Source organism: Egretta garzetta, unplaced genomic scaffold (genome assembly GCF_000687185.1).
Source record: "Egretta garzetta isolate BGI_Z169 unplaced genomic scaffold, ASM68718v1 scaffold381, whole genome shotgun sequence".
Classification (NCBI taxonomy): Eukaryota; Metazoa; Chordata; class Aves; order Pelecaniformes; family Ardeidae; genus Egretta; species Egretta garzetta.
In genome coordinates, this window is record NW_009258483.1 from 6,123 (window position 1) to 6,434 (window position 312).

Here is a 312-nt window from a genome sequence, read left to right on the forward strand (position 1 = left end):
AGGGAACAAACTTCATCACCCCATCGGTCAGACAGAGCCCCGCAGGCCTGCCAGCCCGTGTGCCCCAGGTGGGCAGAAACACCCCCCCAAAGGAATGCCAGCCCAGGCGAGAATTGGTGATAGCTGGTGCTCCCCTGCTCCGGGCCGCCCGCCTGGCTGCAGGCTGGAAGGGGCAGGGGGACACAGGGGGTGTCTGGGGGCAGCGGCCACCCTGTGCTGCAGGAGGAGACCCAGCGGGCTGGAGCGCGGGGGGCAGCAGGGCAGGGCGCGCGCAGGCTGCCGGGCGCTGCCATGCGGGGCCATGGCTCCCCT